General features: G+C 36.7%; 1 protein-coding gene across 6 annotated transcripts in view; it reads left to right on the top strand.

Annotated features, from left to right (window-relative positions):
• The first annotated feature begins 2,093 nt into the window (after positions 1 to 2,093).
• The window catches only part of Map3k13 (mitogen-activated protein kinase kinase kinase 13), a 151,486-nt gene continuing 134,273 nt past the window's right edge, over positions 2,094 to 19,306 (top strand). The window contains exons 1-2 of one of the 6 annotated variants that reach the window (XM_010624218.3): positions 2,094 to 2,190; positions 3,793 to 3,920. The gene's annotated coding sequence lies outside the window, so the exon portion shown is untranslated. Of the gene's footprint in view, positions 2,191 to 2,223; positions 2,289 to 2,337; positions 2,364 to 2,387; positions 2,669 to 3,784; positions 3,921 to 19,306 lie in introns of those variants that run through there. The other 5 variants (XM_019207510.2, XM_010624222.3, XM_019207511.2 and 2 more) reach the window with 5 other exon arrangements.

Below are 19,306 nucleotides of genomic sequence, written 5' to 3'. Positions count from 1 at the left end.
TAAGTCCTAGACATTACATTATTCCATTCATTAACACTACAGTGTACTGATGTTTGCTTTGAGATGCAGTACAATGCCATCTTTTTTCTCCATTCTTTTCCAAGTACAACTTTCTATATATTATTTCATCTTTTCTTCCTTTTTCCACCAACATAGCTTTAAAAAGAAAGGTTTTAATGGGGAAAAGGGGAGGAAGAGTAGGAAGAAGGAATACAAGATCCCAGAATGAATCTTGGAATCCGTTCACTCTTTTACTCATTCTACAAACATTTTAGACCTATCATCTGCCAAAGTCTTGGAATGCACAATTGTCATCACCATAGGCAGTTGTTCAGATAGATAGTACCATGTACAATGTCATCTTTGGTCAGATTAACCAGGGAAAGGAGAGTGGGAAAGGGAAAGGGATAGAAAGAGGGAGAGGGAGAGGGAAAGGGAGAAGGAGGGAGGGAAAGAAAGGAAAAGGAGAGAGGGACACAGAAAAGGGGAGGGGAGGGAAGGAGGAGTCACCCACTGCCATCTAGTGGTCACGTGGTATCATGCATTTCTTCCACTAAACAAAATACAGGGTTTGTCCAAGAAAGACTTAGAGGAAATTTAGTCCCCCGAGAAGGTGGAGTGATTGTCATATGACTAGTTAATGGAGATTTATCTGAAGGAAATAGATCATATCGTTTAGTACAGGCTAGCGAGGTCAAAATGTGCAGGACAGATTAGCAAGCTGGAGACCCATGAGAGCTGCAGTTCAAGTTCAAAGGTTGTGTGGAGAAGTCCCATTTACTCCAGGTTTTACCTCAGCCTTTTTACTCTTAAAGCCACCAACTTTACCCAGAGTCTACTGATTGGGTCCATATGCAAAGTCTGCCAGGAGAGGAGGGCTACTGTTTGAAATGAAAAATGCTGTTTGGGAGGAACCCAGCAATGGCCACACCAGGACATTCAAATAATCACCAGAATTATGTGGCATCCATAAGGTTATTTAGCCCTTATCTCTCCTGGTCTTTTTTTCTATCCTTTTGTATTTGAGACTGAAGGTCTTGAAAATAAATATGCTCTTACTCTAACATTGAGATAGATTTGGGGAACAGGACTGATGATGAATATTTTAAAGCTCCACTTCTGGACCCAGCACTGCCACTAACTGTCTGACTTTTTGTTGCTTCTCTGGATCCAGTTTTCCTTAGTTACAAAGGAAAGAGATTGACCATATTGTCTCTAAAGTTCATTTCATTTATCATTCTGTGAATTTTCTGTCCGAAGGATCAATCTTTAAGTGGTCCTCCCATCTCCTCCTTCTCCTCCTTTTCATAAATAATTTATTGAGTACCTCCACCTCTCGAGGGCAGGGCATGGGTTATATTCATTTTTTGCCCCAGTACCTCACACAATAAGCAAGTGCTTTCAAGGGGGGTTAAAGTTGGCTCCTATAAGCGGTTCGATGTCCGGAGAAGCTCATATCTCTGAAGGGGAGGATACCAGAAACCATCATTTCATCACCGAATTAAAAACTGGTTCCAGAATTCCTTCCACTTATATGTTCCAGTGGGGAGCAAGAGTTCATGAGAGAGCAAAATGTATCAGTTAATACTCACTGAACGTATACCTCCTGATACAGCAGCCCTGGATTAACATCATCAAATTAGCGTAATACCTAGGTTGTGGGTACTAGTACTATTGTTTCGCATTTCAAACAGGCACAGAGAGGTTAAATAACTTGCCTAACTCCCACCGTTAGAATGAGGAAAGTAGCATTGGAACCAGACAGTTGCAACCTCAGAACCTGCATTCCGAAGGACGCCTCTGGACTGAGGGTTCAGGAAAACCACAAGAAAAATCTTGTGAGCGCCCCCAGTGGCTGGCCTAATTTTGTAGTTCAAGCAAAGGAAAGTGGCTGTAGAAAGGAAAGCTGTAGTAGCTGACACAAAACTTTGTGAGAGCACTTTTCAAAGATAACAGAAACACACAAAGAAGACCTGGCGCACCTGGGGGATAAGGAAGAACCCAGGAATAGAGCGGAAGTAACGTCACCCAGCGGGCGTTACACTCTCAGGTGGCCCTCAGGATCCGACAAGTTCAGGACGGAAGTGACGCAACGGAAGTTATATCTGGAGGCGGCACCTGGTGGCGAGCGTGTTGTGATGGGAGGGGCGCACGGTCTGTGGCATGCTGGGAGCCTTGGATCCCTGGCAGGTAAGCTGCCGGCCTGACTGGAACACGGGTGGAGCTGGGACCGATGGCCAGGGTTGCTGGCCGCGAATTGGGGCGGAGAGAGGTGGCTCCCACAATAGGTGGTGACTGGAGGGAGGCTTCCTGGCTCGAGACTCCTTGAGGGGATAGGGATGCGGGGAACTCTTGAGAACCAGGTGTGGGGGTCGAGGACTGTCAGGAAATACAGTCTTCTGGTCTTGGAATCCGTCGCTTCTGGCTGTGGGTTGTGGTGGAGAGAACGAGATCTGAGCTGAGCTCACTTCTCACCCACCCCAGCCCGTTATATGGAAGCTTCGGCTTTCTCGTCTCTTAATCTGTAGACTGACTGTACCTTGCCGCTGTCAGGAGTTTTTTAGACGCTGTCAGGAAGGAATGAATGAGTTAATACAAGAAGCCTACTGTGGCTTAGCGGGGGAACTTCTCTCACATCAGTATCCCTGCCTCTGTGACTCCAGTTTCGGTTTGTGCTTGTATAGGGGAGATTCAGGACGGGGGTGCGTGCGTGCGTGCGTGTGTGTGTGTGTGTTACAGTTAACGAACTTTACAAATGTGTATTAACAGTTTTCTCTGGGTGGTCAGCATAAGGCGATTACTATATTTGATTTTTTTCAGGTTCTTTTATACTGTTGTGGGAAGAACGTCTAAAAGGGGAGTGATATTAGGGAGGTCATCAAAGGATACGGTGCAGTTGTAGTGCACTGAGCTGTCGATTGGTGTCTTCGGTGCTTTTAGCAGTACAAACTTCTTAATGTTTTCGTGTAGTGGGGTTGTTTCATAACAAGTGGAAAGAATAATTCATAAAAATCTAATCAGAAGTTTCACCTCACGTGTACACATAAGAACCAGTTGTAGGACACTCCCCAGAGGAATGAATCCCTGAAGATTAATGGGTTTCCTTTGTAAAAAGCATCCTAAAGTGTAACAAAGAGGGAACATGCACTTAAAAAACAAGCACTGTGACCGAGTTGTTTTTGGTTATCAAATGGAATAAAGTGTAGATGGATGAGAGCTGCCCATGAATCGTTACCTATATGCAGTCCCAGGGAGATGACTGTGTATCAGGGCGATCTAATAAGATTGGCTCTTGACGAGTTCCAGACTCAGATTGGCTAGAGTGGAAGACCTTAAATTTATGTCACATTGTTGTGTTGAGTGTGGATTTGTGTTTACAAGAAGAAACTTGTAAGCACTTTCAGATACAGAACCTAGGATATTCTTCAAATAGGTTGAAAAGCTCAAAAGTAGACATGTAAATACATTATTGTAGCATTTAAATTTTCTATGTTTGCCTACTTTTAGATCTTTTCCAAGTTTCTGGAAAATTCTGGTGTCTAAGTACTCCGCATTTTTGTATGCTGTTATTGTGGTGCCATGTTTAGTGTACATATAAATATTATTTTAAAAATAATGTTTTGCAGTCCTCTAAGTTTTTGTTGTCTTAGTCTAATTTTGCCACCTCAATCTACTGTTTGATGTCACATCCAATAAACTTGACACATCTAAGTATGTCTATAGTATAACTGTTACTCATATTGTTTTCCAAGTGGTAACAGGTATGTGCATTGACATTCTTAAGGTTTTCAGTTTTTACAGAGCACTGAAATATATGGACTCTAACATGGACTTTATGTAAAGAAACCCACGGACTATTAATGGACAAAACCATGAATCAGTTTGTACTGTGGCACTCAAATCCTAGCACTCTGGGAGAGGTAAGTTGTTGGCTGTACTTTATATTAGGTAAAATGTTGGAATAGCCTTGGATGGGCAAAGGAAACTTCAGGAATGTAATTGAAAAATATAAGCTTAAATCTCTTCATGTTTTAATCAGGATCTTCCAAAGAGGTTTGTTTTGTATATATGAGACAATTGTTACTATTTCTTTGTCAAATCCATCGTGCATTCAAGAAGTTGACAGGGTTTTTTGTTCCTGGAAGTTTATTGTTCTGCTTTCCTTTTTGGGAGTTTAATGCTTTATAACTTCATAAAAATAAATCCATTGATGCCTTGTAAAAATTAGATTTCATGTCATTTAAATCAAGTAGCATCCAAGTTTAGCTATATAATAGTATATATTCTAGATCTATTAATCAATTATATTTTATGCCTTAGGTTTAAGCAAGAGATCCAAAAGTGTCTTTTTTTCTTTATTTCTTTATTTTGCCTTATTTATTCCTCCTCCTCCTCCCCACCCCTGCTTTTTCCAGTTTCTTTTTGAGACAGCCTCACTGTGTAGCCCCGGTAGGCCTCAAACTCCATGTTCCTCCTGTCTCAGCCTCCTGAATGCTGGGATTACAGGCATGCGCCACAACATCTGGCTTTTATTCCTACACCTACTCCTCTTTCTCTTTGTCCTCCTCTGCCTCCTGGTACTGAGGATTGGACTATATCAAAACATGATGTACTTTTAAATTTTTTTAAAGTTGGGATTACAGGCATTTGCTACCAGGCCTGATGGCTATTTTCTTTCCATTTTTCCCACTTATTCCTCCTTTCCATCTTTCCTTTCTTGCATTTCTTAGATAATTCATCAGCCCTTTTTATACAACTTTCTATTCAGATAGTAAATTTTTTCTCTGTTTCTGTTTCTGTCTCTGTTTGTCTACCTGTCTCTCTGTCACTTTTCCTAATTCAGCAGTTTGTTAATTTTCAAAACTTTAAAAAACAAATAAAAAAAAAACCCTTAACTTTGTGGTGTTTGGTACCTATTAGTCACTGACCATTTAACTCATAATTTTTTTTCTGGTCTCTTTTGTAGGTATTCTGGCTTCTTGTTTAGAATTTGTTTAATTCTATTAGAAGGCAGTACTTCTAGGAATTAATCTTTTACATCTATTTGCATTTGCACACAAAATTTGCATAGGAAGATATCTGTTACGGTATTGTTTGATATTAAAAAAAACTAGAAATAATCTAGACATGCTAGAACAGAGGCCTGGTTAAATAAATAACTTCATACAATGTAATACTTTGAGGCTCTTAGAATGAAGTGAATCCAATAATGCAGATATGGAAAAATCGCTAAGATAACTGAGAAAAACAATACAAAACTATATCATAGTGTGAGAACTATATGATAATGATAAGAAGCATATATTTACTACTTACGTATAAAAATCTCTTCAAACCTATATAAGGAACTATAGACAGAATTTCTTGGAGAATGAGACTAGAGATCTTGTCTACTTGTATTTTTAATGTATACTGTTTCTGATGGATTGAATTTTTACTATGAGCATGTTTTATTTTTGTAATACTAAGGAACAGTCAGGCTTTAGGATAATTTAATGAATATTCCTTATAGCTTTCTGTCCTTAAAATCATTTGCACTATTTAAGAGTGCAGTTAGACCGTATGCTATTGTTTTTCAGAGCTCAAGGAAGGTTTGGCAATATTCTAATTGGCTTTAAACCTTGTCATTACTCAGGTACATTGTATAGAATGTTGCTGACCTGACCCAGTGATGTGATGGTTATTGCCTTTGTTTGCAAGCTAGGTTTGTATTGCTTTGGCAGGTTCTTCTGAGCATCTCAGTTTTACTAAATGGGATGGGCTTTGTTTTATTTGAATTGCAACTTAGGTACTCTACACCCTTTCCTCCCCTCTCCCCCATCCCTTTCTTTCTCTTTTCCTCCCATCACCCCCTTCCTTCTTTCCTTCCATCTTTCTTTCTTTTGTGGTGCTGGAGATCAATCCCAGGGCCTCGAGTAAGCCAAGCAGGCACTATAACACTGCACTACATCCCAAGCCCCTGGATCCTTTATTCTTTAAACAAGTCTTGCAGTTAGTGTTTGACCTTGTTCTTGATGTTTAGCATTGGCTTAAGGCATTTCAAAGAATAGCTTGTTCTCTATTAATAAAATCAATAAACTACAAAGATAATTTAGACAGATATACATGGATGATCTCATTCTCTGTTACTTTGAATTGGTCGATTATCTGCTTGGACTCAGCAGAAATGGTGACTTTTCTCTGTTTTTATCTTCTCGTATGTTTATTGTGGGACATTTTGAATAATAGCAATAGTAAAGTGAATTATACAACAAATACAAAAATATAATCTTAGTTTAATTAATAAAGGGATTTATGTGAAACTTGGTTGAGAATAGGGTATATAAGATACATACCTTTATACTACTGGTTGTGTATCTTATAAAACCATAATGATGATCACTAAAATAGTGGCTGAGTCATGTTTAATAGAAAAAAACAGGTTATGTCAAATATTTATTTTTGTAGTGCTAGACATTGAACACAGGGCCTTGTGCTTGCTATGCTATGTACTCTACCACTGAGCTACCCCCAATCCCAACCATTATTCTACTTTTTTGAAATGAGGTTTCCCTATGTTGCTTAGGTTGGTCTCGAACTCCTGGGCTCAAGTGATCCTCCTTCTTCAGCCTCTACAAGCATGTATGCTTTATACTATATTTTAGCAAAGAGTCACCTCTGTATTAAATGACACTTTGTTAAGAATTTAATCACTGTGGCCTCAAAGGGGAATCATTGAGAAGGTTGCCTACCGTGGGACTCTATTCTTGCTAAGAGAATGGCTAGCAATGACTTGACTCCAAGGGTAGATTGTTTTCCTGAATCAAGATGCTAGGATATGGTAAAAATGGCATCTATTAAGGAAATTAATGTGAATGTAAAACTTAGATGTCGAGAACATAGAATTGAGAAATATGCCTGTACATGTGTATGTGCATACACATAGATATACGATACATTATATTACATTTATATATATAATTTCCTGGAACACCAGAAATTTCAGATAGGAAGTCGTGTAGTTAGTGCAATGAAAATTTTCAAAAGTCAGCATTTTAAGGCCTCAGTGATAGGAAGGCAGAAAACCCTGAGAATGAGAAAATGAAAATCTAGCAACATAAACAATTACAGCTAAGAGTATCTAAAATTCTGTTTGCTGATATATATGTATATTTTTGGGAGGGAGCTCAGAATTTTATTGCTTTTCAACTTTAATTGAACTAGATCCAAAGCCTTTCCTACCATTCCAATTATGTATAATCAAGATTAAGATTAAATAGACCCAATTAACCTATAAAGTGTTAATATACAATATATAAAAACTGATTTTGTTACTACATTGCCTTGAAGAATAAGAGAACTGTTTTAATTAATTTCATGATTAAATAAAGGAATAACTGTGATAATTGAGATTGAGGGGACTAGAACTGGTTTTTTTTCCCCCAGGAAATAGAAGATTTTAGGAATACTGGGGAAATTCCATAGGCAGTATGTTTGTTCTCTGTTTAGTGCAAAATTAATCGTGAATTTGAGAAAGTATTAAGCTTGTCAATGATGAAGCAGATTGTGTTAAGAGACTGTGAGCTCTGGGTCATTAGTTTTGTATTAGCAAAGTTTGAAAATCATGAATATTGTAAGAGGATTTTTCACTGTATGGGAAAGTGTACTAGATTATTTTGAAGGCTTCTTTCAACTTCTAAAACATTTTTTGTAGTGTAATAAACTGATTCGTTGCAGATATGTTTACATTCTACTATTCCGATATTTAAGTAGCAATTACCAGCTTACCCACTGGTCACTAACCCACTAACCTCACCTCATCCATAATCAGAATACAAACTTAAAAATTACCTGTGCACCCAAAGTATAAGGCACAAAATCCACTTGTTTTTCTCAGATCCTTACTTGGTTTATGTATTTTTATTGTAGACACAGTTCTAACCAGCCTAATTAACTGGTACCTCGCTCTCCAGGATACAGAAAGCAACAAATTGTGATTGGTTTCAGCACTCATTAGAGGTAGGCCCATCAACAGGATGGAAAGGAAAAAAATCATAAAGCAGAACAGCTAATTTTAAAATTGAAGCAACCTGTGCCCTTTTGGTTATATGAAAACAACAGAGCTCCCAAATGATAACCCTGACTGAATGTAAATAATTTATATTTAGTATTTTCTATAGAAGAAGACAAGGAAGAATACCTGAATTTTAGAAAAATTTATTTCGTGTACTTGATAATAAAAGATATGCTTGGGCCGGGAATGTAACTCAGTGGTGTGGTACCTGCCTGTCAAGCTGAAGGTCCAGAGTTTGATTCCCAGTACCAGGTGTGTGTGTGGCGGGGGGAGATATGCAATTATTTTGGCATCTGGAGAGGCTGCATTGTAATGGGAAGAACAGACCTGAGAGTTAAAGTAGCAGCTCTGATTCTGGGTTCCAGTATTTGCCAGCTATTCTAACTGTTATATCAGGGAAGATAAATAGTACCTAGATAAATTGCCTATATAAATAGTAGCTGTTTTTGTTGATATTTCATTACCATAAACTCACTCTTCACAGATCTTAATATATATAAGTTTAATATATTTATTAATGCTGATAATGGTGGTGGCATGCTTAAAAACTTCAAAAAATTACACAAGTAATTCATGTCTACTTCACAAAAATTAGGATACAGGAAAAAATGCCTGGGGTTCACCTATTGCTTAGAGGTAGAGGGAATGCTTAACATATGAGAGGCCCTGGGTTCAATCCTAGGGTGGGAGCTAAGCAAAAAAAGGGAGTAAAGTCACTTATAATTCTTTATCACTGTTAATATTTTTATGTCATGCTTTATGTTTTAAACTGCTTTGACATTCCTGCTGTGTATCACTTCTGAGCCGTGACTTCTAAAACTGTGCATTGCTACTCTTGGGTATTTAATCAGTCATTGCGCTTTTTCATCAGAATATACAAAGAAAGATTGTGACGTGGCTGATTAAAGCCATGATTAAATGACCCGTGTCCTGGTAAATTTTGTTTTGTTGAAACCAGTTTTGTAAAGCAGTGGGTGTAGCTTTGGCCAGAAGGTCTGAGTTTAATTCCTGGCTCCACTTTTTATTAGCTAGATAATTATCTGAGTTTTTAAATTTCTCTGTGCCTCAGTTTCTTAATCTGAGAAAATTAAGGGTGATAATAGTATTTAATTCATGGAGTTTCTGTGAAGATGAAATGAATTAATCTGTACAAAGTAATTCGAGCAGTACCTGGCACAATGAAAGACTCCGCAAATACTATTAGCTGCTATTAATTTTTAAGAGCTCATTGGTTTCTTGGAAAAAAAAAAGGTTTACAGGCATGAAGTAAAAGGAAACAGTTACAATGAGCACAGAATTAAGTCATTGAAATTAACAGTTCTAACAAGAGGTAAGAAGGAGGGATAGAACAGAACATCCACTGGAGAACATAGGCTGTTGCTAATTATTTACAGAACTAGAATTATAAATGGATACAACTTTTCTTTGATTATATTTGCACATATTTACAATACTTTTGCTATATGTTTTTTGTATGAACCCCTGCAAAGGGGTCTATTTTTCTCCTTGAAGTCTTTACTACTTTTTCTCCATGCTTAGAAAAATATCTTCAGGGCCCGGGATTTAGCTCAGCGGTTTGGTGGCCTGCTTTGCAAACGCAAGGACCCAAGTTCAATCCCCAGTACCAAAAAAAAAAATCTTCAAACCATAATAGTCTTATTTCAGTTTCTTTCTTAGCTTCACAAAATCAACTTCATTTGATGCTGTCTTTCAACAAATATTTTGGCCTTGCTTTCAGACCTCAAAAGCTCTTGAAGATAATCAGATACCTCGGAGAGTGAGCAAAGAGATTCAAGAAGTTTTCCTTATATCATTTTCTTTGACTACAGATAGATGCTCCGTGGTTCTGTAAAGGACTTCAGATTCTGTTGTAGTTTGTAGTGTAGAATATTAAAGAGATAAGCCAGTGAACATATTTTGCATATCTTTTTAAAACCTTTTTTTTTTCCTTTTTCATCTTTCTATACTTTTAACATGATATCTAGCAATCTGATTAATTATTGAGCAGACCTTTTTAACGTCCCCTTTTAAAAACAATCATTGGACTTGCTAGTGGAATTTTTTTTTTGTTTTGTTTTTTCAAGCATCAAGTACCAAGATTTTGAAGACCATGTCCCAACACCATTGTGCATTCAAGAGTTCACTGTGAATAACCTCATCAAGACTTAGATCTTCTTCAAAGGCTTCAGTTGTCATCTTCACTAAAGCTCTCCATCGAATCCTCTGACAAAAGCAAAAGCTGAAAGGGAATAAAATCCATTAATCCATTAATAGCCCTTCCTCTAACTTCTCTTCAATTTTCTTGGCCACTGGGTTCCTTCATATTGTTTATGTTTCTTTAGACAGGAGCTAAAGAAATGGTGCTTCCTAAAAAGTATATGTTCTGTGGCCGTAAGTTTTTATTGATAGAGAAGCAATGGTATGATAAGCTTGGAATTAGGTCTTTTGTTATTTTCTAGAAAAAGTTGAACCAGTAATATAAAAATGAAGTGCTGGGGATTTGGCTCAGTGGTTCTGCCACCTGCCTCACAAGATCAAGGTCCCGAGTTTGATCCCTGGTACCAAAAAATATATACATATATATATAAAAATGAAGATTACATTTTAAAAATATTTGCATTTAGAGTATATGTTTAGAATGCATAAGGCCCTGGGTTGAATTCCCATTTATAAATAAAATAAAATTTCTAAAATGTTATATAGTTCAATGAATCAATTTATACTTATATATCTATATATCATATTAACATACATTTACATATTAATACATTAGTTTAACATATTTTTGTATATTTAAAATATATTTTTTGAAATGAAACTATACTTTCAAAATTATGTGGCCTATGGAAAAGAGCTTCAACCTAAAAGCAAATGGTTCTTATTCTGTCTCCATACTAGCTGTATGATAGCTGAGCCTGAACTTCATTATCTGTAAAGTGAGCCTGCTATTTTCCCCACCTACCTCACAGGGTTGTTGTGAGGATCAAACAAAATAAAGTACGGAAAAAAGGCTAATAAAATGTGTGATATAAACATCAGGTCATGCTACCGAATTGTAAATCGTTCCCCATTCTCTTGGGCCATTGGGAAAAATGGGTGATTTAAACACACTGTGAAAGCACATACCATGTCCAGGCTGGATACGTGAAACTGAGCCTATGTTAACAGTTTTGTTTTGTTTTTTAAATTTTCTCTGAGTACTTAGAATACTATCATAGGCTAATTCTAAGAAAGAAAAAACTATGTTTCCTTAGAATTACAAATTGGCATTGATTATGCTCTAGACAGAGCAGCTAAGAGTTATAGCATATTAGTGGGTTGCATATACCTTTACTACACTGCAACCAGCACTTTTATTTAACTGAAAGAATGAGCAAGATATTTTGCAATGCATCCCACATAGTAAGAATAATACTGTTTTAGTTTGTGTGTGTGTGTTTAAATATGTATGTAGCTGGTTAACGTAAGTGCATTTTTTTGTGTGAATCAAAGTTCCTCTTTGTAAATGTAATTCTAGGACTAGTGCCTTTCTGTGCATTTGGATTCTTAGGAGACTCAGTGTTTCCATATACTACTGTTTGTGACAAAGGAATTAACAGTTAATATTTGACTTTCAGTTTAAGGGAAATTTTTTAATTTCATAGAAAAAGCCTAAGGTTATAATACCATTTCTTCTGCCAGTTAGACTGTTTGGAGCATTTAGATGATTGGTTCAGCCTCTATTCCTAGAAAGATTGTGTTAAATGTTTTGGTTTTTATTTATTTATTTATTTATTTATTTTACTTTTACCTTTCTGGCCATATGCAAACAAAAAAATTCCCACTTAGTTTTGGTACTGTTTGAAGACTTAAGTGGAAAAAGGCAATAAAGAATGGAGTTAAAATGATTGGAGTTTGGTGGTCTCTAAAAGGAAAAATAATGCTATTTTTTCTATGAATAAATTTATCTTTAATGATTTAAAATAAATAAGTCACTGGCATTAGCTTGTTCATTTCCCCCTAGCAATAGCTTTCCACATCTTTGGTGATATTATAGATTAGGAATAAGTGACTTTTATCATATTTCTGAGCAATAGAAAATGGCTTCTTCCTCAAAAGGTTATACATTCCAATTCATTGATGAGGAAATGATTCGTTATTTCTTCAGTGTACTAAGATGCTATATTTGGTGCCATGGAATTACTTATTTAAACTGTGATAGGTTATAAAAATTGATTTTTCTCTGCTTAAAAACTATATATGCATATTACATATATATATTTCTAACAATGTGAATATTAGGAGATTTAAAATGTAGAACTCAGCTGCTTCATTTTTCCTGAATAGTCATGATCACCTTTCTTCCATTGGTGGAAACAACAAACTGTAGCTAGTGCATATTGAGGCTCTTATGTGTATATCATAAATGGCTCATTACCAACTATGATTGGCTTTTAGATGTTCCTTACCACACACACCAAAAACATCACATTGACATTTACTACTCCATCACATAGAAAGTAGAATCTACTTATGAAAACATTCAAGAAAAGTCATTTGATAAACCATCCTTGACCATATTCCTCAACCATCATGAATCCAGTCAGTCATTTAATTCTTTTCCTCCTAAACATCTTTAAATATTTCTCTTTCTGTTCTCATCTCTCTATCCTCTTTCTGTTGTCATCTTTCCCTGAGCTTCTGCAGTCTCTTGATTGTTCTATATTTACTTTTCCCTCCTTTAGTCTCATTGCTTTTAGAATAATCTCTTAAAAATACAACTCTAATCTTTTTAGCCCCCCAATCTAAACTCTTGATATTGCCCTTAGAATTCAACTCAAAACATTTACTCATTCTTCTCTGTCCACTAACTTCCAACCTCAATGGCCTTCCAATTTCCTGAAGATGCCATTTTATTTTTTCTTCGAGTCTTTTGCAGATGCTCTTTGTTTGGTACCGTCTTGTGCCTCCTAGCCTCTTCACTTAACTCATTCTACTTATACTGCCAATTTCTTTAAATACTATTTCTTCAGAGAAGTTCCTTGCCACACTCTAGACTAGATCAGATCTTCCCTTCTTATCATTCTCTAACAAATCACCCAGTTTCCCTCATAGTTATAGCATGGTTATAATTATTTGCCTAATCATTTGTTAATCTTACCCACTGGCCTAAACCTTCGTGAGGACAAGTAATGGTGTGTGTTTTATCTGTCATTATATGCCCAGTGCTTAGGAAAATACTTAGCAAATAATAGGGGTTCAGTAAATATTTGTCAGCTAATTCTTCCCACAGCTACCAGTCTTCACTCAGATATTTCAGTACTGCAGTTTCTCTGGGTTGTTTATTTCCTTTGTTTGCAGCCTTGGAGGTTGGGGGGCTTTACAACCCTCTTTTCTTGTTGCGAGGATAAGCCAGAGTCGTTATAATCATCTCTCACAGCCTTACCAGGTAGACCTGTGCTGTCCCTTTCTCTGCCATCTAACAGACTGACTCATCCATGCTGGGCTTTTGGCCATGGAAAGACCAGTCTTTCTTCTGCCTCAGGACTTCTGTGTTTGATATTCCCCATTCCTAGAGTTCTCTGTCTTAGGTACCTGTGTGGTTTAATCCTTCACCTTTGTGCCCTTCAGGTTATGATATGTCACCTTCTCAATGAGGCCCTTTCTGAGCATCTTAAACTGTCACCTAACTATGTGGCATCCCTGGTCCGCTTTTCTGCTTTATTTTTCTGTATGTACTCAGTACTGACTGACGTACTCTTCACCAGTGTTTCCTTTTTTCCTAGGAAAGGTGACGTGGTAGGCACCTAGAACATATTTATTCCATCTACTCCCAGAGGTGCATATTTGGGAAGAGTGAGACCTATAACCTATATTACAAGGGTTTAATATTTCAAAATGATTTTGTAAAGGTGACTTTAAATTTATACCATGCTTTGTTCTAAAAATATTTGAATTGGCTTCTAAAATTTTTGCAGTACAATAAGATGCAGACAGGTAAAACAAAACAAAGATAACATAATAATATTAAATAATAAAGTTAACGTACAGAAGGACCTGCAGAGTGCAAAAGGCATGTTGTCAACTTGACTCAGAGTTGGACTGTTCAGGAATTCTCAAAACCTACTTAACCATAAGAAATAGTGAACTTGCTCTCCTTTCTGTATTGAGATGCATTATGGGTATAAAATGTACGCAGTGTGTGGGTTGTAAGGCTTTGCTCCATCTGAGAGATGTCAGCTGTGGCTACCAGCCCCTGCTTATGTCATGTCTAGGACATTTCCAAGGTTGATTCAAAATTAGTAACTGGATATTTTTGAAACTCAGATGTCAGAGATTCTAATCAGCACATTAATTACTCTGGTTTCTCCTACTCTAATCATGAGGTGTCTGAGAATCTAATATTTGTACCTCCTTCCCTTAGAGGTAGGTAATTGGCAACTTAGAAATAGTTCTTTATATAGTTGACAACTGAACTGGGGAGAAAGCAAGCCAGGAGGTAAATTAGACTTCAAGAAATCTTTCACCCATGCAGTAACCAAACTCTGAGCTATCTTTTGTGTGCAGATAAAGTTAAATGGGATGTTAAATGTACAGTACATGTCTTTTTTGGTTCCTGGTATATACACTTTTCTAATTCTATTTCATGCATTTTTTGTTGTTGTTGTTGTTTTCCCCCTTTAAAACTGAGTCTGAGAACTGTGATACCTGCAGACCAACAATAAGGCAGAAGATGTGCAGTTGGTCTGTGCCCCTTTCAGTAAACTCTGCTGTACTTTTTGAACAATACTGATATTTTGAGTCAAAAGATGAAAATGTTTAGTTAACTGGTGTTCTATTGTCAAAATATGCTAGCTATTATTTCACTTCTTTTTTTAGCCTTGCTTCTTTTTATTTTTGACCTGGAAATAAACAGTATTTTTGAAGTCTTAATCATCTGTCTTTCCTCACTTTTTGGAGTTGAAAGAGGAGATATATACTTTCACATATTTCAAGGAATATATATAAGGAAATACAGTAACACTACCACAGAACTGTTAAAATGGACTCTGCCCATAATAGAAAATCATTTTCCCAAAACCATTGTCACACGTTGATTAAAGGATCATACTGTATTATATTTAATGTGTAGGTATATATAGTTCTAACTTTCAAATATGTTAATTGAATTTGTCCTACACATTTAGTTGATGGAGCTTTATGTACATTTTTGAAGAAATCAGCATCTCTTCTTTCAGGCATTTGTTGAGTAACAGAAGAAAATCTAAGAACAGACAGAACCATCAGTGTGAAGATAATGCAGAGGTCATCATTCTTCTAGCATAAGTGATGGAGAAGCAGAAAGATCATATTCTCAGTAAAACTGTTGAAGTGGCAGAAAGAAAATATACCCCCACCATTTGCTTACACAAATTTTGCCATGCAGTGAGGACAAAAATACTGTTAGCTCAGAAGATCTGAGACAACTAAAAGGGACTCTGTATGCCAGAGTTCTGAAATGATGTTAAGTTTGGACAATGTTGCTTTTTTTATATATTTATAATGCATATTAGCTTTTTCCAAACTTATATATAGCCAGAACTCTTTTTTGCTTAATAAAAACCTACTAATAACTATTGGAATAGTTTTTCAGGAAATTCTATTTTAGATAAAAACTAAAGATAAAATTAAAAATATATACATGCACATACATATGTACCTATAATATTCTACAACAGTATTGAAAAGATCATGATTTTAAATAACATTTTAATATCCATCCTAGTGAGTATAGATGTTAAAATATTAAAATTATTCCAAAACTGGATATCTGATCATTAATATGTACACTACTGACATGGTTAATCTCTTTTTGTGGAAATACCTTCTTGGTTGGCCTCCACACCCTCTGGGCTTTCCTCATACTTCTCTATTCCTTCTAGACTTTGTTGATTTCTCAATTCCTTGACCTCTAGTTATTAGTGTGCCCTAGAGTTCCATTCTAGATGTTATCTGTGTATTTTAAATCTGTGTTCCTTTCTCTTAGTGATCTCATTTACTTTCTTGACGTTAATGCCATCTTCATAATGTTGACTTTCACTTTTATCTCTGGCCTAGACCTCTCCTCTAAGCTCTAGACTTATATATATATATGAAGTGTCAGCATCTCCATCTGTATGTCTAATATTCATCTCAAACTTTTTAACATGTTCAAAATTGAACTCATCTTCCTCCCATCAAATTTCTCTTTGGTTTTCCTATCTCAGGAACAAACAATTCCAAATGTCCTTTTCCTTGGTGTTGAAATTATCTTTGATTCCTTTCTCCACAGTCTAATCTAGAAAGTCCTGCTGACTCTACATATGTAGCCAGAATCCTTTCTCTACTGCTATCCCTTGCAATTGCCTCCTGACTTATTTTCCTGCTTCTATTTTCCCTCTTTCAATATATTAGTATGACAGCCAAAGTGATTGATCCTCTGAGAGCCTACAAAGCTTCAGATGTAGAAAAGATTTATTTTGCTCATGGTTTTAATCGATGGTTGATTTGGCTTCATGGCAGAAACATCATGGCGGGAGAGCATGGTGGAGGAAAGCTTGTCACCTCGTCACTACCAAGAAGGAGAGAGAGAAAGGAAGAGCCAAATAGAGAAGAAGAAGTCAGAGTCAAGAATATACCTGTCAGGGTTACTCCTCAGTGACCCCTTCCTCTAACCAGGCCCCACCCCCGAGAGCACATTCAGCTATATGCTCATCAGTGTTAATGAGCTTAGTGTCCCCATCATCTGATTATCTACACTGCTGAACACGTGAGCCTCTCAAGGGACACTTTTGATCCAAACCCTAACAAAACTAATAAGCATCAAGTGACATGCTGAAATAAAAAGAAAACTGATGAGATGTACAAGACATGGAATTCCTTTGATAGGGTTAGTAACAGGGTACCGCTAAGGAATTTGAAGATACGTTATTAGAAAATACCCAAACTGAAGCACAAAGAGAAAAATAATAATATGGAAAAGAAAAAAGAACAGTAGAAGAAAAGGGAAAGCGACAATAGTGTTACTTTTCAACTATTCGGCTATTCCTATTGGTGGGCATTGGGAATTGGTACCTGTCACCTGTACCCATTTCTCCTCATTCATGTTATGTTCCTTACTGCTTCTCTGTTCTTGCTGCTTTCTCCTTTCTGCTTTCTCCTGACTGTATTCAGTCAGCAAAGGCTCTACCCACTTTCCAGATGAACTCACTCTTTTGATAGAGCTTAAGAAAACCTTGTAGGAGTTGAGTCACAAAGTACTTTGAAATAAACTATTTTGTACCTCTAAAATTTGTATTTCTGAAGAGCTTAAACAAGTGGTACGTTCATGTGCCTGGTATCAAAGTACCAGTTCTCCTATCTTAGAATGTTTCCTAGGGATGATCCTACTCTTAGTAGTAATGTCCTTTGTCTCCTCCCTTCTTTGTTAATTCATCAATGCTATGTGTTTACTACTCTTAGCTGAAGAGTCACCTTTACTCACTTTCTGGGCACTCTGGGGAGGTCCTCAGGCCTGTCAGGGTTCCCTGGTGTCTCAGAGTTTACAGTCCCTCACATTGGAATGTAGAGCAATTTATTGTCTGGAATCCCTTTTCCTCATTCAGTTATTTTGGAAGAGTTACTATACCTTTGATTGGAAATAAAGGGGATGGGGTTATTAAGGTAATCTTTCATATTTGCATAAGTGATCTATTTTAAAAGTTTGCTGTATATGCTTTCAAAGGAAAAGAAAAAGGAAACAGCTTACATTGTCCATCAAGAGAAGCTGGATGAATAAGCTTTGCTGGATTATACATTCATTGAAATAAAATTCAACAGTTAATTGTAGAGCTTCTTGCATCAACATGGATCCATCCCAAAAATAATACTGAGTACAAGCTGTGAAATTTATTGCCCTTGTAAGAAGCTGAGTGTTATTTAGAAAAGCAGTGAATAAGAAACCACTGTGTCCTTGCTGTCACAAATAATTTCCGGGACTGGGCAACCAAGGGATTTTTGAATTCTGTTTGTCCATAAGAAGTTCTCTCTCCCCTGATTACTCTGAAGGTTTCCTGTCTGCCACAGGATTTAGAGCAAGGAGAAGGGCATTAACTTGTATAGCTTCTTCTTCCAGTTGAACTCTTTGACCCTTCAGGACCACTGCTGCATTTTCGTATCTGAGATGCAGATGGAAGATGAAAGCTCCAGTCTCCTTTCTGATTTTGTCTCTGGCTGTGCTTTTGAGTCCGTACCTGCAAGTGTGTTTCCAGGGTCATCCAGAGACTTGCACAGAGATTGGGGGTCACCCTCTGGCTCTGTCCCCAGCCAGATTTTACAGTGCATTGTAGCATCTGCAGGGGCAGGAGGGATTGACAAGATTGCGGTAGAAAATTACCCGGTAGAATAGTTGGGGTTTATACAATGCAGACATTTCCCAGTTAGTGCTGCTTCCAGAAGGGGACAAAATATAGTCAGGGCACTTCTAAACAAATTAACACTTATCAGTTACACAAGGAATATCCATTGAAGAAGTGCTGAAATCTAAAGCATCCCAATGCAAGTAAATTACAGAATTTTATGCAGTGTACAAGATACTATTTTGACCAAAGTGGAAATAGGTAGTAAAGCTCTCCCAGGAAAACTCCTGGCATGTATAAACCAAGGAGAGAAAGTAACCAATGAGAGAAAGTAAATTTGAAAGTATATTATATGAACATATTATATGAAAGTATAATATATTAAAGTAAAACTTTAATGAAACATGGCTATACTTTCTGAATTTCATGAACAAAATTAGTAAGGAAATTGAAAATAAAAATTTGAGTAAAACAAGTTTCAAAAGCATTTTTGACATTTTCATGAAAAAAAAATGGTACTTTGAGATAAACAACAAATTCAGAATGGAGATTGAGCTAATAAAAAGGAGAATGTGGAAGTCATTTGTGAGCTAAAACTGGAAAGTTCTTTGGATAAATAAAGAGAAGTGACTTTATGCAGTTTGTTAATTACTGTGTGATCGGTCATAGTACTATGACAATGTCTCTATTTTGGACATGGGTTTCTGGGGTAAGGCAGAAGGATATATTGGCAAAAAACTGTTTCTCAGAAGGTTGAAGTGGAGTGAATGAGATCCAGAAGTGTTCAGTTTATTACATATTACTATTCTTTGATTAAGCTATTTCAAAGCTAACCACAGAAAAAAGGAGAGAAATCTAAGCAGATGATAATCAATTTTTGAGTCTTTAGCATATAGTAAGTCAGTCAGAGAAATTTTGG

Source organism: Fukomys damarensis, unplaced genomic scaffold, assembly GCF_012274545.1.
Source record: "Fukomys damarensis isolate Sample0158 unplaced genomic scaffold, DMR_v1.0_HiC HiC_scaffold_12, whole genome shotgun sequence".
NCBI lineage: Eukaryota > Metazoa > Chordata > Mammalia > Rodentia > Bathyergidae > Fukomys > Fukomys damarensis.
The sequence above is the reverse complement of the archived record's forward strand: the minus strand, read 5'-3'. Positions and strand labels throughout refer to the sequence as shown.